This window comes from Capsicum annuum, chromosome 7 (assembly GCF_002878395.1).
Source record: "Capsicum annuum cultivar UCD-10X-F1 chromosome 7, UCD10Xv1.1, whole genome shotgun sequence".
Taxonomy (NCBI): Eukaryota; Viridiplantae; Streptophyta; class Magnoliopsida; order Solanales; family Solanaceae; genus Capsicum; species Capsicum annuum.
The window spans coordinates 40,852,693-40,878,088 of NC_061117.1; the positions used below are offsets into that span (position 1 = coordinate 40,852,693).

At 36.7% G+C, this 25,396-nt stretch overlaps 1 pseudogene; it reads left to right on the plus strand.

Moving 5' to 3' along the window:
* The first annotated feature begins 12,534 nt into the window (after positions 1-12,534).
* Positions 12,535-13,690, plus strand: LOC107853348 (annotated as a pseudogene).
* Positions 13,691-25,396: the final 11,706 nt, after the last annotated feature.

Sequence of the window (25,396 nt, forward strand, 5' to 3'; positions counted from 1 at the left end):
ACACTCCGTGAATTACCTATGACTCCTATCTTTGAATTGGAAGTGTTTGATATATAGGGTATAGATTTCATGAGGCCTTTTCTGAGTTCGTTTGGCATAAAATATATACTAGTGATTGTAGATTATGTATCTAAATGGATGGATGCAGTTGTGATTCCCAATAATTAAGCACGTCGTGTCACTGTTTTCCTTAAAAAACACTTCTCTTTATTTGTCACCCACATATGTTATCATTAGTGATGGTGGGTCACATTTTTGTAATCGTCTATTTAAAGGTCTGCTTGAAATGTATAGAGTGAAACACAGGGTAAAAATGCCTTATCATCCACAGACTAGTGGACAAGTTGAGGTGTCCAATAGAAAAACTAAGTCCATCTTAGCAAAGACAGTGAATGCCAATAGGATTGATTGGTCACGAAAGCTAGATGATGCATTATTGGCTTACCGAACAGCATTCATGTCTCCAATTGGTGCTTCACCATATCAGCTAGTGTATGGAAAGGCTTTTCACTTTCCTATTGATCTTGAACATAATACACTATGGGCCTTGAAGAAGATGAATTTTGAGTGGAAAGATGAAGCAAAGTCTAGAATGAACAAGATGAATGAGTTGAATGAATTTTGACTTTGGGCATATGAAAGTTCTGCACTTTACAAAGAAAAGATGAAGCTACATCATGATCACAAAATTAAGAAAAGAATCTTTGTGAAAGGTGACCAGGTATTGCTCTACAACTCAAGGCTTCACTTGTTTCCAGGTAAGTTGAAGTCTAGATGGTATGGTCACTTTACTGTGGTTAGGGTGTTTTCATATGGTGCTTTAGAATTAAAGAGGGATGGTGAAGCCCTATTAAAGGTGAATGGGTAAAGAGTAAAGAACCACATGGGTAATACTAAGGAAATTTATTTAATTTTTAAAATGACCTTCTGAATCCTGAGTAATCAAGGCAATTACATCGTGCGACGATATTAAATAAAGCGCTACATGGGAGGAAACCCATGAGGCTATTTGGGTAACTATAAGTATCCAACTTATCCACGTTGTGCCGTGATGTTAAATCAAGCATTGTGTGAGAAGCAACCTATGTTTTTTCACTTATTCCTTTATAGGTTAATATATTTGTTCAGTGTGCAGGGCTAAAAGAGTATAGAACATACCTAGAAAAGTTCAAAAAATTTTGGTCATACGGACTCTTTATGAGTCATATCTATATGACACGAATAGTCATTAAGATTCGTAAGGATCTGGGAAACTAAGAAGAATCGAGTAAAAGTTTTTGGAGTAGATACAACTCTCAGAATGAGTCCTACCCTCAAGGTACAACTCATTACATTAAATAGTATCGACACTTGAACCTAGGTAAGGTTCCAGGTATATACAAAGAAATGAAATTACCCTTAAGCCATGGTACAAGTCGTATACACAACTCATACCCAAGGTTACCAGAGAAGGGTCACGAGTCAACCTGACCCAGCTCTTAAGTTAAAAAAGGAAAATAGCAGCACCTGATACTCGAGAATTGGCCACACTCAGTTGCTGAAGAAATTTTAAGCTTTCAACACACAAAATCACTTGAAAACACTTAAATTCACACACCACTTTTCTCAATTCCTTTACCTCACATAAGTTGGGCACAAATTAGGGAAGAACAAGTGATTTCTCAAAGAAACACTCGATTTCACCAACTCAAGTAAGTAATCCTAACTTAACTTCATAATGTCTGGCATAAATGGAAGAATACGAGATTTCCTATGCTTGTTTTGAGTTAACTTCACTTCTTTTTTTTTAATTTTAAAACCCTAATTCTTAAGTTTTTGTTAAAAATGAGGAAACTGGAGATAAGCTTTAATGTAATATGGATTGTGTGTGTTATGCAGACTGAAATGACTAGTATCTTGCATAGAGTAGATAGGTCGTTAGGGAATTTGATTTAGAGTCAAACTTTAAAGTTGGACTCCTATGTTGCAGTGGATACAAGACTCCTTACGACTCATACCCACGTGTTATGGGGTCTTAATGGGACTTACACCCACTAACAACATGGAAGTCTAACAAATTTAAAGTTTTGTAATGGATACAGCTAGCCTAAAAGAGTCGTATCCAAATTCTACAACTCGTACTCTTATAGTCGTACCCACCTGGGAGTTAAATTATTCTATAAAATATTTCTGATCAGATTACGACTATTGGTAACGAGTCTTAGCCTCTTGTTATAAGTTGATAGGAGAAGTCATAAGCTGACTAGTGACCAACTATTCAGGCACTGTGTATCATACAACTCATTCATATGTGTTGTACTCAGTCGATACAACCAGTACCCCCTACTCGTACCCTTACGATATCATGGACACTGAACTTTAGTTTCAAATTTTTATTTTCCTTACTTTAGTACTTTACTAATGATAGTGTACTTATAGGAAATATGCCTCTTAAGAATGTATCCTCCTCTAAGCAAGCAGTAAAAAAGACCAATAAGAAGTTATAATCTGCTAGCCTTGAGGCTACTATCTCAGAATACTCTTTCTCATCTACCAACAGTAGTGATTTATGTGACGGTACAACAATGGTTAAAGTTTCTACGAAAGGGAAGGTATCCAAAAAAAGTAAAAGGTAAAAAGGTTGCACCCCTAGAGGAATCACCACCTCCACGATGCTTGAGGAGAAAAACCAAACTGTATCTCTTTTGTATATGCCACCACCATCTGATGCTGATGATCATGCTGAATCAAGTTCAGAGAAATCTAGTTCAGAAAATGAATAGGGTACAGAAGAGGTTGATGCCACTCCAATCGACAGACAAGATCCTCTACTTTCACTTACAAACTACCTCGGTTCCCAACATAAGATAATGGGGGTACCCTAATATGTAAGAGACTTTCAAAAGTGGGTTGAGCAGACCTCGGGGTAGAAAAATAAAAAGTGTGTTGTATCTAGAGTGAAGGTTAGTGTTGACTGGGATATTGGGGATATCCGAATTCGAGAAGCGCTTTAGATAATATGGATTTGAATAGATGACGAGGGAACCAGGAAAATATAGTGAGGTACTTGTTCGAGAATTCTATACAGCATACAAGGGTGAACTTCAAAGACAATATCCACAAGGTCAGTTGTGGAAAGGTGGAGAGCCAATTACTTCACAAGTTATTCGGGGAGTACGGGAGGACATTTCCTCAGATATTTTTATACAGACCAAAATATTAGGCTCCAGTAAACACTAGGGAATTAGACTACAAGATAGAGAAGATAAGGAAGATTACTAAGAGGACATTGGTCTTGAAGGACAAAATGATTCTATTTAGATAGATAGCAGAGCGCATAGCTTTGAATGGTGAGAATGTACTATGGGTAATAGGCTGTCCCAGTTTCACCTCAAAGAAAATTAAGAATAATACCTTCAACTTAAAGGGTAAAGTATGGTATACACTAGCCTGATATAGGCTATGTCCAACTGCGGGTGATAACATTCTAACCCTAGTTTGAGAAGCCATAATAGCTAAATTCATAACTGATTACGAGTTTGATATTGGTGAATTTTTTGCTCAGGAGTTGATAGACTTAGCGGTAGGTGGTAAGAAGTCCTTATTGGTTTATCCTTGCATGATCACATCGCTTTTCTTGGCTTCGGGAGTATAAGTATAGATGAGATGTTGGAGGCCACAAACACTACTGACTTAGACCTACTTTGAGATGTAGCCAACCCTTTGTCCCAGAAAGAACAGCAGGAAGCCAATTTGATAGCAGATATATTTTGGTAGATCAGATAGGCTAAGACACTCGAGGCAGTTGAGATGAGTGAGTAGACAGAGACTATGCACACTAATACAACGAGCACTTCTAGTTCTCTTCTAATAGCCCAGGCAATGACACCCAGGCTAGGAGGTATGACTTCTGGACTAATTTTGATTTTGTAGGCCATGTAGACTGAGGAAATGACGAGATTAGCCACTTGGAGGCTAAGATTGGTCATATGGGAGGGGGTGTGAGGCCCTTGATTGATACACAGTTTGAGAGTCAGGATAAACAGGTCCAGGGATGATTGATGCATTTGAGTCGAGGATCACTTTGTAGTTGAGTGGTGGGAAGACACCTGATATTGCTGGGATTACAGCTGAAGTTTCAAAAAACAAAAGGAAGATGCATGAGCTATATGATAAACCGGTGATTCCTGAGCCAGTGATTAGGACAGTAGTGCCCACTATCTATGTTCCTAATATTTGGGCTATCCAGAGCCAAAATTTTAATAGACCCGAGAAGATAAGCAAGAAAAAAAGGAGAAAGCATGAAGAGAAAGAGTTTGAGAAGAGGGCTAAGGCAGATAGCATTCAGAGCGAGCGAGACTGAGAGATGAGAGTCTGTGAGATGGCATCTGGAGGTGGTGGCTCAAGGCCACCAGTTGTTGATACTGAGGTGAAGGGTATTGTTCCCAAGCCTATTATTGTTGATTCAGTCCAGGATGATGGGATGATTGCTAATGATAGTGGAAACCAACCTGAGGGCCCACCTGATGATGTTGTTGAGTCAGCTCCTTCAGCGCCCAGGTATGTCCTTTCACCATTATTTTTACATTTTTAGCACTTCAAACAATGCAAGGATCATCAGTTGGGGGTGGGGGTATCTGATTCTGAATTCCTGGGAGTAGCTGAAATGTATTAGTAGCTGACAAGTCCATTCTGACTTGCAGTTTGGTGCCGACAAGGTGTTAAGATTGGGATAAAATTTATACCTATGGCATAAGATTTTTTTAAAACTATTTTTATTGATTTTGGAGAGATTTTGACAAATATTGGTAATGAATTATGATTGTTGAATTTATTCGGGAGTTTGGAAATGTCTGTTGATTTGAAATGATTATGCTGAGCTTTTCAAATGAATGAAACTGTGCTGAAAAATTTGAAACCCCTCCTAAATTTTTTGTGCTGTGTCATATGTGTATGTGTAAAACTGTTGTGACTCGGATAATGGCAATAGGATTAGGTATGGAACAATTAGGGTAAATAGTTGCATAACTGGATAAGTAGTACTTAGAAATAAAACCCTGTGCGAGTGTGCATAAGGTATTACTGAGTTTTCGGTGTAGAGGAATCTAGAACTTGCCGGATTACTTTTACATAGGTCTAAGATAGTCAAGTAATAGATAATCATTGGCCCTTTTTGTTGTATACCCACTCGGGCCTAAATGTACCACCAAACAAGTATGAATCCCTTTGAGCTAAATATTTGAGCCTTAAGTGACCATTTTTTTGTTTAATATACCAATTTCACCTTCATGTGTCTATAATAAACCTGTTTTGGCCCTGTTCCTCCTTGGACACTGTACACCTCAACTCAGGCAAATTGCCTAAGTTGAGGGTGACTATTATAGGGGTGCATAGGAAAATGAGAATGAAAAAATAAGTGTAGAAAGAAAAATGAAAGAGGACAGGTGCGGTAAAGTTAAAAGGAAACCAAAAAAAATTAAAAAAAAAAACTTAAACAAAAGAGAAAGAAAAAGAAAAATAAAAGTGAGAAAACTGTACCTGACCTAAGTTAGTATGTGGTTTAAAAGTACAAAGGGATACATAAGGGAAAAAATAAAGTTAACGAAAAAATGGAAAATAAGTGGACCCCAATGAGTAGTAACAAAGAGTCATAGTCACTAAAGAAATCGAAAAGATACCATACCAGCCCTTCACCTACGTTACAAGCTGAATAAAGTCCTTTAGTGATCCTACTTTGACTATACAAAAACTTAGGAAGAGAGCATGTAGGCAAGCCTATGTTATTCTGAATACACCAATGATACTTCTTAGTGAGCAAGTGTGTTGCTTGATATATACCTTAATTGATTAATAAATCTTAGCTGAGTGAAAGGGATCTCGTTGACTTTGTGCTCATGGGGGTTGTGTTGTCAGGTTACTAATCTGTTTGGTTGATGTTGCTTGTGTTAATGCCTAGCTGTCTATCACTAATCTAATGCCATCATCGAATTCTCTCGTGCTTCATAATGTTCTAAATTGTTATACAGAGTTTGATTTTTGAAAAGTGAGATTAGGAGAGGGAAATAATGCATGAGAAAATTAAATTCAAGATCACTACCATGGGTAGGTTATGATCTTCTTTTTTAAGCATCTTGTTAAATTATAGATTTTAATTATTGTTTTCCTGAGGACACGCAAAAGTCTAAGTTGAGGATGTTAACGTGTCATAAAAGCTTTTAGAAAATCTCTGCCAGTCATGTCACGTATTAGCTCAACGAACGTCTTCCTCTTGGTTCTGACTATATCTTACATTTGATGGATGATTGCGAGGGATTCATGTTGCTGAGGCTTTCAATTAGATGTTCTATCATAGCCAGAGATTTAGTCTACGTAGAGTTTGTCGTAACTGGTGATTTCTGAAGGTTGACTTTGACCTCTTGTGTTGCGGGATTTGAAACATATTCCAATATATTAGTTGAAATTTTGAGGACCTCCTCAAAATTTCTTCCCTACATTAATACTATTTGAGATGATCTTAGCTTGAGAGGATCTGCAGTCTTTGCGAGATTTTATCATCTTTTTGGATGATGATCATCCTCCTATGAATTTTTGAGATTACTTTTCAAAAATCTGCCCTAGTTTCCATTTCATGGGGTTATATGATTGAGTTATTGGGGTGCCTACGTATCTCGTTGAAGCAGGAATCAGGTCAAACATAGTTCAGGACTACGCTAGAGATATATGGAAAAAACTAATGGGTTGACCGCAGTCGACATAGGCCGCCTACGTATCCTTTTCTTGGGAAATCAAGTCAAACGTAGTTCATATATAAAAGGAAAGGATAAATTCTCTTAAGGGATTAACTGAAGACAACATAGGCCGCCTACGTATCCCTTTCTTGGAAATTCGTGTCAAACGTAGTTCGTACATAAAAGGAAAGGATAAATTCTCCTAAGGGGTTGACCAACACTGACATAGGACTCCTACGTATCCCTTTCTTAGGAATTCAGGTCAAATGTAGTTCATACATAAATTAAAACGATAAATTCTTCTAAGAGGTTGATCAAAGCCAACATATTCCACCTACGTATCCCTTTCTTGGGAATTTAGGTCAAATATAGTTCGTACATAAAAGAAAAGGATAAATTCTCCTAACTTCTTGCTTTGTTTCCCTCTCTCCTACCCTACCTAGATCCATACTCATTACGAATGTGTTCACCAAATATCTGACTTAGCAACCTTCTGCTTAGACCGGCAATGATAAGGAACGAGATCTATAGATAATGGGATATAGAAGTCAGGTGTGACGGTCAGCTCAGTCAAAGCGAAAATGGTCAAGTAAGGTTATCGTCAGACAATGTAGTACAAGTGGGTTGACAAAAGCCGACATAGGATACCTACGTATCCTTTTCTTGGGAATTCAGGTCAAACATAGTTCGTACATAAAATAAAAGGATAAATTCTCCTAAAGAGTTGACCGAAGCTGACATAGGTCACCTACGTATCCCTTTTTTGGGAATTCAGGTCAAATGTAGTCCTACATAAAAGAAAAGGGATTCTAGACAGTTAAATCATAAAACAAATACTATCATAAAGGCAATTACAAATAAACCAAGGAAGCAAAACTAAAACATTCTTCAAACATAGTATCTTTTTACCACATAAGAGTTGATCGGTTTGGTCCACTCTTGACCATCCATCTTAGATAGAATCAGAGCCCCTCTAGATAGTTCCTTGTGAACTGTGTATGGTCCTTGCCAATTTGGAGCTAACTTGCCCTTGTACCCTTCTTGGCGAAGAAATATGCACTTGAGAACCAATTGTCCCACTTCAAATGTTTGAGCTCTTACTTTCTTGTTACAGGAATGAATTATCAAGTGTTGGTACATCTGACCATGATACACTGCAACCATTCTCTTCTCATCAATCAACATGAGTTTTTCATAGCAAGCGCGAACCCATTCTTCGTTCTTTAGTTCTACTTCTTGAATAATCCTTAAGGAAGGTATTTCAACCTCGGCAGATATCTCTACTTCATCCCCATAAACAAGTAGATAAAGGTTCACCCCAATTGAGGTTTGAACTATTGTACGATAATCTAGTAGAGCATAGGGCAACATCTAGTGCCATGATCTATCATTTTCAAACATTTTCCTCAAGATCTTCTTGATATTTTTATTGGCGGATTCCATAGCTGTATTTATTTGGTGATGATATGCGGTCGAACTGTGATTAATAATCTTAAACTGATCACAAATATCAATCATCAAGTGACTGTTCAAGTTAGCCCTATTATCAGTAATGATTGATTTTTGTACTCCAAATAGGCAAATCAAATAATCACTACAGAAAGTGGACCTATGGAAACAAGTTTTTAAGTAATGGTTCATAAAACATTGCTATAGACAGTCTATAGCAACGGTTACAACCGTTGCTAAAAAGTTTAATTCTAATACCACGATTTAATAACACAATCGTTGCCACTAATTTATAACTGTTGCAATAGACTTCCATATAACAACAATTTATGAACGGTCACTACAAAATAATATATGGCAACATCCATTTATCAATTACAACATTTATTAAATCTTTCTATTTCCCCCCTCTTATTTTCATAACCCGCCAAAAGCAAAAAAATCTAATCCCTTTTCCCTCTCTTCTCCAATTTTCTCACACTAAACCCAAAACAAATTAGAATTTAAATATGCAATTTTGACCACTAATTATTGCGCTGAAGATGAAATCTCCATTATAAAGATGAAATAATCTATGACAAATTTAGGTAGCTGGGGTAATTTCCCATTAAATTGCATTGCAAATTCTTTATTTGGAGCTCCAGTAAGGCGCCGCCACCATCTTCAGAAGTCGCCACTGGCGGCAAAGCTTTCGATTTGAAGGTAATTTTTAAAGTGAACTTTTATTTTTCCAATCATCTTCTCTCTCAGGTCACAGTTGCTACAAAATAATCTATGACAAATTTAGGTTGTTGGGGTAATTTCCCATTGAATTGAGTTGCCAATTTTTGGTTTGGAGCTCCAGTGAGACGGCGTCGCAGTCGTCAGAATTCGCTACTGGTTTCAAAGCTTTCAATTTGACATTGGAAATGTTTGACTTCATTTTTTAGGTCGTTTTGGTGGTTTGTACTCGCCTTGGTGAAGCGCTCTTGGTGATGCTGAATAGTTCAGGTATACTTAGCCCTTTTCCCTGATGCAGCCAGTTAGCAGGCCAGAACAGAGAAATTATCTTTGTTTCAACGTTGATTTTGTCATTATGTATGAGTTTGGTATAGTATTGTTGAGCTCAAATCGTACAGGATCTGGAAAGTGTATTCTCTGTGAGTGCCTTTTCAGATTATCCTAGGCCCAAATATTTCTTCTGACTTATATAACTTACGTTTTATTTTTGCTATTAGTATTTTACAAACTAATCATAATTTTGTAATTTTTTTTAGAGTTTGAGAAATATGAAATTTTTGCACTTGAATTGGCAACTGGAGATGTGCTTTAAAACTATGTTTTAGTAATAAATCAATAGCCTAACCAAAATTGAGGAATTTATGTGACGTGGACTCTTGTGTGGTGTTTAACATAGTGAGTAAATCTTCATTTTCTGCTTATTTATTAGTGTGACCAGGTATATAGTTTCATTAGTTGTTGTATATAGTTAAAAAAATTACTAACATGCATCAAGATTACATAATAGTAATTTTGGAAGCCTGGTGAAGTAGAAAAAGATAAGTTAATAACTGATTATAATGTGTATTTTCTATTTGATTTTCAGCTAATGATGTGGGCTGTTTCAGTAATAGTGTGGCCAAGCAGTAGGTGTCCATATATTACATTATCTATCAATTCAATAAAGTAATTCTTATAAGTTTTATTTGAATTGCTATGTGTAACCACTAAGAAGGTGATTTGTTCCTATTTACTTAAGCTACTATGGTAAAGTTATTAGGTATACATGTGAGAGGATAAGGTACTCAGTTGGACACTGAAGTCATAAAAAAAACATTGAAGTATTTCCTGTGATAAGAGAGTAGATTTAAACATGATATATTTCCTTTAAAGCATCATCATTATGCTCGTTAAATCTAGTCCAATGCTTTGGCCAGGGAATGCAATGAATATTCCATCTTAGGAGGTACAATGGTTGTATAAAATTTGTGGTTGAGCCAGGTTATGAATCTTTTGGTGAACCAGCTGAACCAAAAATTTGAGGTTGCACCAGGTTAACTCTAGTCCAATGTTATTTTGCCAAGGAATGCAATGAATATTCCAGCTTAGGAGGTACAATGGTTTTATAAAATTTATGGTTGCACCAGGTTATAAATCTTTTGGTGAACCAGCTGAACCGAAAGGTGAAACCATTAGTGAAGTTAAATAAAATTTTGTTTAGCACAAGGGATATCGTAGTCCTGGTTTGCATATGAAGGAATTCAACTGTAAGATTGAGGGGAATTTCATATCATTTGACTTCATAACATACCCTGGGGAGGTCAAAATGCTCAAGGTTGTTTTTTCTTTGAACTTAACAATTACTAGTTATTGCTCTATTTCAATTTTTTTATCTCGTTTTGACATGGAATATGGATTTGAATTCGTAGAAAAAACACTGGCCTATTTATATAATCCTAGCTAATACATTCTTATTGTAATTTCACAGAAGCACTAAGCTGTAACTATTTTTACTTCTAATATGTCATTATAACTTAGCGTTTTTGCAGTTTTTAGATGGTTACTTGGACTTGGTGGTGATAAAGGAGTGCCCAAAGTTAACATTGCTATCATTGATGACCGAGTTAAACAAAAGCATCCATGTAAAATTACCACACATCTTGTACTTCAAGGTAAATTTATTGTTTTAATTGTGATCTTTCTCGTCAATCCCACCCATAAGCTTTCCATTCTAACCCATCTTTCCCTGCTTAGCGAGACCAGTCTAGCTCTCGATCTAAAGTTTATTTTTGTTGTTTTCCATCTAGCTTTCCAAGCACACCTTCTAGTGGCTAGCATAAAATTTTGATCAGAATTTTATAATTTGCTTATTATTAAGTTTTTGTGCTAGTTTGTAATTTCAATGTCTTTTCCCCTGAAAGTGAGCCAAATCACCTCATGGTTAGACCTTTATGATTTTTTATATCATTTTTTCATTGATGTTCTTATTTGGCTGTTGTGCAAGAACGAAAGCAATCATATCTTTATTAAGTAGTTAACCATTCCTTCAGTTGAAAAAAGAAATCTTTTTTCATTTACAATAGAATTATCATGACCTCAAACTGCATTCCAGAATATGAGTTGTAAAAATGAGATACTTACTTAGAGTTTTATGTCATTTATGAGTGTGTCAATGTCAGAAGTGTTTTCATTGTAATTTTGAAGGTGTGTATTAATTCTCAAGGAAGACGAGATGTAAAATTTTCTTTTATGTAGTAGCCTCTGGCAGAAATACAAGGTAAGACTGCATACGATACACCACTTATGGTGGGGACCTTCCCCGAATACTGCGCATAGCGGTATCTATAGTGCACTGGGCTGCCCTTTTATGTAGCAGTGATCATCATTTCCCTATCACAGTGACGAGTGTCTCTAACCATTGCTAATCTTGTTTCTGATTGGTAATTGGCATATCCCAATGTTTGTTATATTAAATAAATGTCTAACTTTTATTGATTGTATCAGATGGTATACTTACCTCCTAACAGTGCAGATATTGAGTAATTTTAGATGTTGCTGTAGTGGTTCACAGACTATGCAAATAATAGCTTTGCCTACATAGCAATGAGAGTTTTAGTGTCTTTGTGTATATAAAGCTCTATTGATAAGGACATAACCAACTCTTAATAATCTTGGGAGCTCTTAAAAGTGCCCCAAATTTGTTGAGACTTCAAGTGCAATGTTGAATTTAATGGTGAAAATCTCTTAAAAGTGCCCCAGATTTGTTGAGACTTCAAGTGCAAAGTTGAATTTAAGTGTAGGTTTTAGTAAAAGAAAGCCAGTTGAAGGGAAAAAATAAAAATTTATATGTAATTTGAGTAAAAAAAGTAACAAACTCATTCATAATTTTTTCCTTAACAACTACAATAACTTGAATTTGTTGTTTAGTACCGCTTAATTCAAGATAGAACTCATGGGGAATGAGGTGCAATCTTAGTGCCTTGCCTACATTGAACTGCAACTTAAGCGATGGGAAGCACCCTCTGCTTAAGGTGCGCCTTAACGAGCCTTTCACAAAATAATCTAGAGTTTTCCTCAGGGCGATCTTCAGTCTTCCCAATGAATTATCGATAATTAAGGTTACCATAGGAGGATACATGTTCTAATATAGGGAAACTCTTACTGAAGTTTTGAAAATTAATTTCAGCTTTAATAAAAGGGTAAAACAAACTTAAGCTTACCCAAGTTCAATACTCATACAACAACAAATGTGTGTAAGAAATATTGGGACTTCTAGTAATCAAAATTTTCTATTCTTTTTAGTTTCATGGAAGAAAGTGATGGAATCAAGTAGCGAAAGATTATTCTAGAAGTTAGTGAAGCTTCTTTTAATCAATTATCAATACATAATATCATTTATATGACTAGTTTAGCTCTTGGTTGTCGATTGTAGGTCAATAATAATAATGATAATGATAGGATTAGTAGCTCGAACAGCAATCCATTTTTCCTATTCAAGTTTCCTGCTAGACCGACAGGTGATTCAAGTATTTCAGGAAGTGCGAATGGAGAAAGAGCACTTTTTCAGAGTCTGTTCCTCTTATGGCTCAGATTTTGCAAGAGTTTTCTGATGAAGCAGTTAAATCAAAAAAGGAATACTTGAGAAGCCTAATTCCAATTCTTGAGAAGAAAGACTTTTTGGTTAGCCTTCAGAACAAGCTTAATTAGAGATCTGATCTTACCCTTGAGACTCTCTCAGAATGTAATAAGACTTCACTGGAAATTTTTGTTTCCATAAAAATGGGTCATAGAAGCTTCTTATCTTTGGAAAACCACCTTCCAGCCACTGAATTGACTGAGATTTTTTCACTTGAAAGGTTTCAAAACATATACTGCAAAAGGGCGCTACCTGTTGGGAATTGTAAATGCAAAATTTGTCCTATAAATAAGGGATTGTGTAGCGAATGCATGTGTCAAATATGTTTTAACATCGATTATGCCAGTAATACTTGTTGTTGGGTAGGCTGTGACGCATGTGAACACTGGTGCCATGTTGTTTGTGTTGTTCAGAGAAAACTTTTTAAGCCATGTCAAAGTATCAGCAGGCCATCTGAAATGCATCATGCTTGTAAAATATTTGGTTTTTCTAGAGGTTTACATGCATTGTGCAAAGGGATGGAGTAAGGAAACTAATAAAAGAGCTTGACTATGTTCAAAAATATTTCTATGGAAGTGAAGATTTTAAAGGTAAGGAGTTGCATGCTATAACATACAGTTTTCACAACAAGCTCGAGAAAAAGATCTCTCCTTCAGATGCCTGTGATTTCATCTTTCATTTTCTAAAATACATGGATGGCTTGCCACTGTTTCTTTCATCCAGTTTTCCTACATCTATCACTCTTTTTGCTAAATCTTCCTTCAACATCATAGATTCTTCAAATGGAAGAAAATGTATGATTACTATTTACCATCATCAAGACGATGCCAGGGATCTCTCTGAGTCTGATAAAATGATTGGTGATGAATGTTCAGCCATAAACGAAAGATCAGTTCCTCAAGGAAAAGAAAATATATGATAGTTTGTAAAGCATTGTGAGGATCAAAGAAGCTGAACACGGATTTGCCAAAAAAATTTAAGTTTTATTTTTGTGAGCCTCAATTGTTAGCTCTATTAAGGATCTTTTTCATCAAAAGCTATTATTTCTGTTATTTTGTTACTATGTTTCTTTTGTCTGTCGTTTAATTCCTTTTTCTTTGAAGTAAGTTGAATAGCTAAATACTGTAGCATTAATCATAAAACCATTGCAATAGTATAATTAACTGTTGACATAGATATAAACAATCGCTCCATAATTAATCATAAAACTGTGGCAATAGTATAATTAACTATTGATATAGGTAAAAACAACTGTTGCGTAAGACCCTATGGAAACAGCTTGTAAACCATTGCTATAGAGTATATATGTTACAAAACAAATTGTACCATTAACGAAAAAACTGTTGCAATAGTATCAAGTGAGTTATTGCAATAGATATATAAACCGTTTCATTAGATATAAAAACTGTTGCATAAAATTCTTTTGCAATAGTTTATTTTATTGCAATTGATGTCAAATAAGTGTTACGGTAGTAATCGTAAAAACCGTTGCTACAGTCATACATAGCAACAGTTTCAAAAACTGTTGCAAAAACTGTAGTAGTAGAGCTATGGCTACGCGACCTGATGAAACAGTTTGTTAACCGTCGCAATACCTCTATAGCAACGATTTCCTTATATAATTCAACGGTTTTGCCTGTGTCACCATAGGTCCAATTTCTGGTAATGTATTCTTGAAAAAATGTGCAACCACCTTCTTTGTGATGGCTTTATATGAAGAAGCTTCGACCCACTTAGTAAAGTAATCAATAGCAACAAAAATAAATCTATGCCCATTTAACGTCGATGGCTCTATTGGTCTGAAAATATCCTTACCCCAAGCTACAAAAGACCGAGATGAACTAATCAGATAAAGAACATACAGAGGCATCCAAATCAAATCTCTGTGTATCTGGTATTTTGGGCACTTCGGCACATACCTACTACATTCATTTTCCATAGTCATCCAGAAGTAACCAGTTCTAAGAATCTTTGTAGCAAGGGCAAACCCGGTTATATGGGGCTAGCAAAATCTTGTATGTACTTATTTTATTAATTTCGTGGCTTCCACGGCATTGACACATCTCAAGAATCCTAAGTCTGAAGTCCTAAAAAGAATTTCCCCACTTGGAAAATAATTCTTTGCCAAACGTCAGATTGTCTTTTTTTGATTATTGATGGACTCTTCAAGATACGTTCAAGATTCTAAATACCTTTTTATATCATAGTACCATGGCTTTCCAATCAGGTTTCTCTTCACGTACGCACAATGTGTGGGTTGTTCCTTCCAGCTTATTTCTAAAGGATTAATGTAACTCTGATCTGGGTGTTAAATCATGGAGAATATAGTAGCAAAATTATTAGGAAACTCATTATGTATCCTTGAGATATGTCTGAAATAAACTTTCTTGAATCATCCACACAAATCCTACACCAATTCTACATACGGGGTAATCTTTGAGTTCTATATTGCCTATTCTCCCCGTACTTGGTGAATTACCAAATCTGAGTCTCCAATGTCTAACAATTCACGAACACCCATATCAAGTGCTAACTTGAGACCTAGGATGGAAGCCTTATATTCCAACATGTTATTGGTGCATGGGAAGCACAATTTAGCGAATGCTGGATAGTGTTGGCCTATTTCTGACACCAAAACTACTCCAATTCCTGAGCCTTTAAAGTTGACCGGTCCATCAAAGAACAATCTCCATCTGGGGAATGTCTCTGTAATGTCTTCTCCCACGAATAAAATTTCCTTATCTGGGAAGTAAGTTTGAAGTGTCTTGTAGTCTTTATCAACCGGATTCTTAGATAATTAATCCTTTAAGGTTTCCTTCTTGATTGTCTTTTGAGTCACAAACACAATGTTGAACTCACTCATCAACGCTTGCCACTTGGATAACTTTTCTATAATCATGGATTTCTAAAATATATACTTTAACGGATCCATTCTAGAAATAAGATACGTTGTGTATCAGGATAGATAATGCCTTTTGTATGACCTAGGTCAAAGAACAACATGTCCTTTTTACAAGAGTGTAGCGAGCTTCATATATTGTAAACTTTTTACTCAAGTATTAGATTGTTTTCTCTTTATTACCGGTCTCATCATGTTTCTCGAGGACATATCTAAAAGCATTTTCTAAGACTAGCAAGTAAAGCAATAATAGACTTTCTTCCCTTAGTAAAACCTAAATAGGCAGAGCGGACAAATAATCCTTGATTATGTCAAAAGATTTTTGACACTCTTCTATACACTTATTCAATGCATCTTTCTTTAACATCTTGACAATTTGCTCACATATGACTATCCATTGGGAAATGAACCTTCTACTATAATTCAAATGACCTAAGAAACTCACGACCTCTTTTTTGGTCCTTGGCGATAGTAAATCCTTAATTATCTTTATCGTGGATAGTTCTAGGTCGATTCCCCTTTTGCTTACTAAGACTCCAATAATTTTCTGGCTGGCACACTGAAAGAACACTTAGAAGGATTCAACTTCAAATAGTACTTTCTTAGTTAGTTTAAGAACTCTTCCAGATGTGTCAAATGATCTGAACTCTTGTGGGATTTGATAATTACATCATTCACGTACACCTTAATCTCTTTTTGACTGATATCATAAAAAATTATCATCATAGGCCCCATGTATGACACGCCAGCCTTTTTGAGACCAAATGGCATTACCCTGTAATGATAAACACCCCATGGCGTAATTAAAACCATCCTTTATGCATCTTGCTCATCAATTAATTTTTTATGATACCTGGTGGAACAATCCATGAAAGACTACATTGCATGGTTCGCACAATTATAAATGAGGATGTGGATGTTGGGTAGCAAAAAATTATCTTTAGGACTATCTCTATTCAAATCTCTATAGTCAACACAAATTCTGATCTTGCTCTCTTTTTTTTGGAACTAGAAAAATATTGGCTAGCCATTTTGGATGTCTTCTGACCTCCACAACCTTTACTTCAGTAATTCTTCCTTGATTTTACTAGATAGACATCGACCCTGATTCTTTTAACTTGGTCACTGTCCCCTTAGTCGACCGCCTCGGTTTCTTCTACATTGGCTTTCTTGATTCTCGATTTCTTTGGATCTTCTGTTGACTATTCTAGTGCTATTCTCCCCCATTCATCATTATCTTTCTTGATTTTCTCATTTTTCTCTTGACATGATGGGAAATGGTCGGTTTTAAAACTATTGTTACTCATCCATACTACTACTAATTTTGTAAAAAATTAATTTTTATTTTTTCCATTTATCATATTTATCGGGGAGTAATAAGTGGAGTAAAATTCCAGTTCAGTAACATTTTCTCTAAATTTTATTGGAAATTTCTTCCAAAACATTTTTCTTATTCAATCCTCGAGGCCATTACTTATAGGTTTTGAAAAATGACTGTTAGAGTCTAGTTTGAATACTAGTCATTTTCCTTTCCTGTAACAAAGCTATAGTCAAGTGGGGAATATATTATTCACTTTGATCTAATGAAGTAGGGTCATTTTATGCCAACACAGTATAGTTTCTATAGCCTACCATGTAAAAATAACTCAAAGGCTAACATGTTAGATTTAGTTAGTAATAAGCATAAGATGATAAGGCACATAAGGTTGTTTCTCATCTCATGCGAATTTATCCATGGAGTAATGATGACTCGAGAATTTCAATGATCACGGTTTTGCTCATTGATATGGATAAATGAAATGTATTAGGAAGGTTCAACGATTCTTCTTTCCGACCGTCTTTCAAGAAAGTGGAGGACAACAGAGTTTTTAAAGATAGGGGTCAGACCTAAAGGCTGCCTACGTATCTTACGGAGAAGAAATCAGGCCCTGCATGGTTTGAACATATAATGGCTTCTTCTGAGTCCATAGCAAACCTTGATGAAATGGTAGAAAGCTTTTAGTAAGTTTTAAGAATGATTGTGGACTTTTCTGAAAGACTTGGGAAACCTGGAATATGTTTGGTCGAACTTTTGTATAATGGATATTTTTCTACTTAGAGGTGTTCTTTGAAAAATGGTATTAGACCAATTCACCTTTGATTCAAATCAACATAACACGTACAATCACAAAATATATTAATATCATACAAGCATACTACAATAAATGTGCATTCTAATTAGGTGACCCTTTTGAGAAAAGGGTTGGCCCAACATATTTAAAGGAAGTATACGTTTTTTAAAACCAATCCATTATTTCCCCCAAAAACCTTCATTGGTATATAAAAAAAGCATAGATGCTTACAAAAGTTGCACAAAAAGGATATAATCTTTAGGGAAATAATAATAGCTTGATAAAAAGAACAATGTCCCGTGTAGGGGATAGCATCTCCTAGATGTCCCTGCACCGCCCTTCATTCTCTTAGCTTTGTCAACTTCTTACCATTTACGGCATCTATTGATGATCAAGCAATCCCTGTATAACTGTTCTCTTACTCTCATAGGTTAGTCTTTCTATGCTTATCTATTTTGGAAAACCATGCAATCTTCCAAATTGATCAAACACCAGTGTAACACCCCGAAGTTTTTCTTAGCTAAATTTTTGTCCCTAAAGTATCAAGCATTGACTTATAGAATGATTTATACTTATTTCCCTATGGAATCCTTTAGATTTAAATTTTTTATTATGTAGATGACTAAATAAGCTTTCTGTTGATATAAGATTTGTCCAAAATGGATACTCGGTGAAGAAGTTATGGCTATTTTATGTGCTAGTCAAAAAACATTGTCATTCTAGTGTTTAGCGCGCTGCAAAGAGGGTTTAATTAGAAATTGTCAAAATGACTTGCAAGTCAATGGTATGACGATACCATTTGTATTTATGCCATAACAGATTATGTTTTAAGAGCATGTTTTCAAATTATGTTTTCAGAGACTGTATGTTTTGATAGAGTTTTAAAAAGGGCCTTAAAGATGGTTAGGTGGTTACCCGAAGAAGGAGCGAGTTCAAGCAACTCATAGCCTAAAACCGTATTTGCTGATACAGGTAGATTATTACTGTACGCTGGCGATGGCCGTGTGGTGTAGTAGATTTAGAGACTCTAACCCTTACGGCACACTCGAGTTAGGGGTTTGGCTACCTGTTTAATGGCAGTTTTCATATAGCCCATGGAATTTTTTAGAGTTGTAAGGTATACCACCTAGCGTAGAAGTAACACAGATTTCTCAGAGTTGGGATAAGTTTTATAGAGTCTTTAAAATGCCTATGTGAATTCTTACTATTTTATATACTTATGAACTATTTTAAATTGTTCTCATATATGTTGAATAATAAATGATTATTTTGGATATGCTCTGTATACCCGTACATCTGTATTGACCCCCTCCTCTTACCTCTCAGGTTCTAAGACTCAGTCTAAGGGTCTAGATAAGTAGTAGATAATTCAGACAGCTGATCAGATTGTGCAGTGGTGAGCCTTCTCTATTCTAGAAGGCCTATCTTTTCAGATTATGTCACTTATTTCAGTTTTGGTTTACTATGGGCCTTATTCCAGTTTCAGACAGTTGTCAGATTTTCATGTAGTATAGATTTTACAGACTGAGTCAGATGTTATTTAGATGTAGTTGATTTACAGTTTCCATACTTATGTTGAATTCAGAATTGACCATGTTTTCGTAGCAGATTATGTTTTCGCATCTTCGTTTATTATATAAATGTTCTGCATGATTACCAAATAGAGAAGGGCATTTCAGGCCTTCATGGTTTGGGATGTCCGTCATGGTCAGGCCCTAGTTCGGGTCATGACAAACTTGGTATCAAAGTACGATTCATGGTCCCAGGGTGTCTACAAAATTGTATCAGGTAGTGTCTTATTTATAGGTTTATAGCTTACCACAATTATAAGTAGGAGGCTACTAGGCGTTTCAGAATGTTCCTCTTCTTTGTGATTTATTTCGTGCTTTAGAGTCTAATATTTCCCCTAATCAATGACCTCTTGCTTTTCAGAAAACCAGCGATGCCTCCCCGTTGCACCAACATTAATGCTCAGGATGATGAAGTTCGTCCCACCCATGGGATACGGACCCATAATAGATCTCATACCTTAGAACTCATTCCTACTCTAGGAGTACCTCTTATACCGACCAGTCCTCCCAGAGCTCCCCAGACGGGGGACAATTGCACTTAACCTCATGAAAGAGAGGTTTTTAATGCTGAATTTAGACAATCTATTCATATGCTTATATAGCTGGTAGCCACACAAACTTAGAGGTCAGATGATATTGGGTCTGCGTTTGTTACTTCTGAAGTTACTAGAGTGGGCCAGTTCATGAGAATAAACCCGCCCAAGTTCTCTGGCGCTAAGGTAGAAGAAGACTCACAGGAGTTCGTAGACAAAATGGAGAAGATTTTCAAAATAATGCATGTTGATCAGGTAGATGGTGTTGAGCTAGTAGTATACCAGCTAAAGGATATAGCGAACCAATGGTACAATGAGTGGAAAGATGCGAAGGGGACAGTGCTGATCCCATAGTTTGGGATGAGTTCATGGAAGCTTTTCTTGATCGATTCTTTACTCTGGAAATAAAGGAATCTGAAGTAGAGGAGTTCATGAACCTTAAGTAGGGTAAGATGAGTGTTTAGGAGTATACTTTAAAGTTTAACTAGCTGGCCCATTATGCTCCTGAGATGATGAGTAGTATGAGGGCCCGAATGAGGAAGTTTGCTTCTGGCCTTTTAGATTATCTGGTGCTTAAGTGTTAGGGAGCCATGCTGAACAGGGATATGGACTTTGCTAGACTGCCAGTCCACATATAGCAAGTTGAGGAGAAAAAGAAGATATCCAAATCTAGGGAAAAGGACCGGCAGGCAAAGAGAGCCAGAGTGACAGACCAGAGTCATAGTCAGTAGCAGAGTGGTAATTGGGGTGCAAAATGGAAAAAGAAAAAGAATTAGGGTAATACACAGTTGGAAGCTAGTGCTCTAATATCTAGACCCACAATTGATCAGCGCACCTATAATTTTTAATCTGGTCAGGGGCCGAGGATGTAGGGTATGCAGTCATAGGGAAGTGTAGCCCATACCTCTTAGTCCTATTTGCACTGTGGGAGATGCGGGAGGAATTATCCAGGAAGATACCAGTTTGTCACTTTGGTGTGTTATTTATGTGGCCATCCAGGCTATATCCAGAGAGACTGTCCGACAGCAAAGAGTAATATTGGAGGATCCAAGTCACAGGCGAATTCATCTGCACCACCACCTTAGAAGGGTGCCACTTCAGCTTCCAAAATTGGTCGAAACCGGTTGTATACTTTGACCAACCGCCAGGAGGCATAGGCCTCACCAGATGTAATCACTGGTACATTGCAAATCTTTTCTCATGATGTGTATTTATTACTTGATCCTAGGTCTACCTTGTCTTATATAACCCCATACGTGGCTGTTGGTTTTGGGTTTGAGCCTAATGTGATTGCTAAACCTTTTTAGGTTTCCACCTTGGTGGGAGATTCTATTATGGCTAGGAAGGTGTATAGAAATTATGTTGTGTCTATTTTCAGCCAGGATACTGATGTAGATCTCACAGAACCTGATATGGTTGATTTTGATGCCATCTTAGGGATGGACTGGCTCCATTCATTCTATGCCACCTTGAATTGTAGGACCTGAAGAGTCACCTTTTCTTTTCCAAATGAGTCGGTGATAGAATGGGAGGGACATTCTCTAGCACCTAGATGCCATTTCATATCTTATCTTAGGGCTCGTAAACTTATTTCCAAAGGTTGCTTGTATCATATTATCTGGGTTAAAGATTCTAGTGCCGAAAGTCTCCCTCTTCAGTCTATCCCCGTAGTGAATAAATACCCAAAAGTTTTTCCAGATGATCTCCCAGGAATAGCACCTGATAAGGAGATAGATTTTGGTATTGATTTATTGCTAGATACCCATCCTATTTTATATTCCCATATAGGATGGCTCCTACAGAGCTAAAAGAGTTGAAAGAACTGCTAGTAGATCTTTTAGATAAAGGTTTTATTCGCCCCAATGTGTCTCCCTGGGGTGCACCTATACTTTTCATGCGAAATAAAAATGGTTCCCTTCATATGTGCATAGATTACCGCTAGTTGAATAAGGTCACGATTAAAAATAAATATCCCTTTCCTAGGATTAATGATCTTTTTGATCAACTTCAGAGTGCTAAATGTTTTTCAAAGATAGACCTTCATTTAGGATATCACCAGTTGAAAGTTAGAGAGTTAGATATTCCCAAAACAGCTTTTCAAACCAGATACAGTCATTATGAATTCTTAGTTATGTCCTTCCGGTTGACTAATGCCCCTGCAACTTTCATGGATCTAATGAATAGGGTTTTTCGTCAGTTTCTGGATTTTTTTGTCATTGTATTCATTGATGATATTTTGGTATATTCTAAGAGCGAGGAGAACCATGCCAATCACCTTCGAATCATCCTTCAGACCCTTAAAGATCATAAATTGTATGCAAAATTTTCCAAGTGTGAATTCTGGTTGAGTGATATTGCGTTCTTGGCGCATGTTGTGTCTAGTGAGGGGATTAAGTTGGATCCCCAAAAGATTAAGGCAGTGAGAAAATGGCCTAGACCCATTACTCCAATCGACATTAGGAGTTTCTTGGGTTTGGTGGGTTATTACAGAAGATTCATCGAGAGTTTTCTTCCATAGCCGCACCACTTACTAAGTTGACTCAGAAAAAAGTAAAGTTTTTGTGGTCTAACTCTTGTGAGAATAGTTTTGAGAAGTTGAAATACAGGTTGACTACTGCTCCTGTTTTGACTCTTTCGGAGGGTACAGAAGGTTTTTTTGTATACTGTGATGCATCCCGAGTGGGACTTGGGTGTGTTCTTATGCAGCATAGCAAGGTAGTAACTTATGCATCTAGGCAGCTGAAGGTGCACGAGCAGAACTACCCTACTCATGAGTTAGAGTTAGCGGTTGTGGTTTTTGCACTTAAGATCTGGCAGTACTATTTGTATGGGGTACATGTTGATATATTTACTGACCACAAGAGTTTACAGTAGTTTTTTCATAGAAAGAATTGAATCTCAGGCAGAGGCGGTGGCTAGAAATTTTAAAAGACTATGACATGAGCCTACACTATCATCCGAGCAAGGAAAATATGGTAGTTGATGCCCTCAGTAGGTTGTCTATGGGCAGTCTTTCTCATTTTGAGGAAGAGAAGAGAAAGATGGTGTAGGATATTCACTGACTTACAAATCTAGAAGTGTGACTTTTGGATTCCGAGGATGAAGGAGTGGTTGTTCATGAGAAAGCTAAATCTTCCCTTTGTGCAGAAGTTAAAGAGAAGGAGCTTGAAGATCCCATCTTGATACAGATCAACAAAGATGTGGGTCAACAAAAGGTAATGTCATTTGATATTGGTGGTGATGGTATTTTGAGATACCAGGGTACGTTGTGTGTGCCAGATATAGATGGTCTGAGGAAGAGAATCCTTGATGAAGCTCACACGTCGAGGTATATTGTTCACCCTATCTCTACTAAGATGTATCAGGATTTGAAAACCATTTATTGGTGGAATAATATGAAGCGCGATGTGGCTAACTATGTTGCCAACTGTTCGAATTGTCAACAAGTTAAAGTGGAACATTTGAGGCCAGGATGTTCTTCTCAAGAGATAGCTTTACCTTTGTAGAAGTGGGAGATGATTAATGTGGACTTCACTATAGGACTTCCGAGGTCCCGAAACCAGTATGATTCCATTTGGGTGATTGTAGATATGTTGACCAAGTCAGCTCACTTTCTACCTGTCAAGACAAATTATTCGGGAGAGGATTATGCCAAGCTATTCATTGCAGAAATAGTTTGCTAACATGGGGCACCTGTTTCCATCATATCTGACAGAGGTACACAGTTTTCTTCACAGTTTTGGAGATCGTTTCAAAAGGATTTAGGTACTTAAGTGAATTTAAGCACGGCTTTCCACCCTCAGATAGATGAGTAAGCGGAGCCCTCCATCCAGACCCTAGAGGATATGTTGAGGGCCTGGTGATTGATTTTAAAGGTAGTTGGGTAGAGCACCTACCATTGATAGAGTTCGCATATAATAATAGCTACCATGTCAGTATTAAGATGGCTCATTTGAGGCCTTGTATGGGAGGAGATATAGGTCGCCTATAGGGTGGTATAAAGTGGGTGAGACCCACTTGTTCGGGCCTAACCTTGTTTATCAAGCAATGGACGATGTGAAAATCATTAGAGAACGACTTAAGATAGCTCAGAGTTGTCAGAAGGCCTACGCCTATGTTAGGAGGGGAGATCTAGATTTTGAGGTTGGAGATTGGGTGTTTCTCAAGGTTTCTCCTATGAAGGGGGTCATGCGATTCGGGAAGAAAGGTAAGATGAGTCCTCACTATATAGGACCACACCAGATTGTGAGAAGGATAGGTGGAGTTGCATATGAGTTAGAGTTGCCGGCAAATTTGGGTTCTGGTCATCCGGTCTTTCAAATATCTATGTTGAAAAAGTGTATTGGAGACCATTCTTTAGTATTACCTTTCAAAGAAATCAAAGTGACAGACTCTTTATCCTATGAAGAAGAGCCTGTAGATATTTTGGATCGCTAAGTTAGAATATTGAGGAACAAAGAGATAGCCTCAGTTAAAGTATTGTGGAGAAACCAAAAAATTAAAGAAGTAACTTGGAAATCAGAAGTTGACATGAGAGCTAGATACCCAAACCTTTTTGATCCAATGGATGATGAAATGGAAGGTACAATCCTTACCTTATTCCTTCTATGCCTTAGTATGCTTGAAATTATTCTTGTCTGTATCCCGCAACAACATTCGGGGATAAATGTTCCCAAGAGGGGGATATTGTAATGCCCCAATATTTTTCTTAGCTTCATTTTTGTCCCTAAAATATCAAGCATTGGCTTCTAGTGGGACATCGCGATAGTGGCGCATCGCGGAGGATCCCAATTTCCCACTCATCAATTTCCAGTGAGCCACCGCATAGTGGTGCGTCGCGATGGCCCATAAAATTGGGTTCCCAGTTTAATTTTTCTAGCTTTATTCAGAAGTTAACAAGGGTAATTTGAACTTTTTCCAAGCCTCTTAAAACATCCAAACAGCAGATTAAAACCTCTACAAGAAGAATATATGATATTCTTAAGATTTTCCTCAAAACAAAAACCCTAGTTCATATACTTCTCCTCCAAGAAACTCAAGATTCAACCGTGGGTTTTCAAAATTGACTAAAGATTTGGAATCCTCAAACCATAGGCTTCAAGGATCATTCCTTATTCTTCATAATCGAGGTACGTGGGGTTTATTTTAAAAACTACATGGGCTTGAAATTGTTAAAGCATGATTTAAAGGTTTTGATGCATGTATTTTATGGGGGTTTAGATAACTATATTATTGATTATGCATTTCAAAAGTTTCAATGCTACTATTGCTTTGGCCTTGTGGTCTTGTCCCCTAAATTGATTTACATATATATGTATATGTATGAATTTGAGATTTAAGATTGTTGAGAGCATAAATTATGAACTCCCTCTTTTGTATTGAATTAAAGATTATGGTTTTGTGATTTGAAAGATGTTTTTGCAATATCCTGGCATTTGAACATGATTTGGAATTGTTGAGAGGGTGTTTCTTGATATCAATATGTTCTTGTGTGTATGAGAAAGAATTGCA